This window comes from Athene cunicularia (assembly GCF_003259725.1).
Source record: "Athene cunicularia isolate RWA chromosome 5 unlocalized genomic scaffold, athCun1 chr5_part1, whole genome shotgun sequence".
Taxonomy (NCBI): domain Eukaryota; kingdom Metazoa; phylum Chordata; class Aves; order Strigiformes; family Strigidae; genus Athene; species Athene cunicularia.
Window position 1 is genome coordinate 26,657,329 of NW_020799101.1, and position 637 is coordinate 26,657,965.

The window sequence follows — 637 nt, forward strand, 5'->3', positions numbered from 1 at the left end:
CCCGGCGCCACGCCGGGGGGCGGGGGTGCGTGTGGGGCGTCCGGGGGGGGTTTGCTCCCCTGAGTGAGGCTCTGTCCGAACGTCCGCAAGGTTCGGAGACGTGGTTAGAAACGTTGGAGCTGGAGCAGGGGTTGCTGGGGGCACGGGACGGGCGAGGGTATTTGTACATTTTCAGCCTCGTTTCCCTTTCTGCACGCCGGCCCTTGTTCTGCTGTCAGTCACCGGCTTTAAAGTTTTGCCCTGAAAATCAAATGTACAAATGGCATTGCTGGAAATTTGTGTACCACGCGGTGCAGCTGCTTCCTAGACGCAATTACAGATGCATTTTTCCTGAAAAACTAGTTTTCCTAATTGTCAGAGAATCAGCTTGGAGATGAAGGCGCAGCATTCCTACTAGGAATTGCCAGCAACAGGACAGACTCCATCTCAGACTCCACAAACCAACCAGCCTTGCGGTATTAACATGAACAAAAAGTCTGAAAGCAGTTCTCTGAGAGCAATCCTCACCCTGTGTCTTCGAGTTTTACTCGCCTGTCCTTCAGACAGCAGAGGTATCAAATATATTTGACAGCTGTCCAGTGAAAGCTAAATTTTAACTATAGTTCTTTTCACAGATGAAGTATAAGTGAACCAAAAA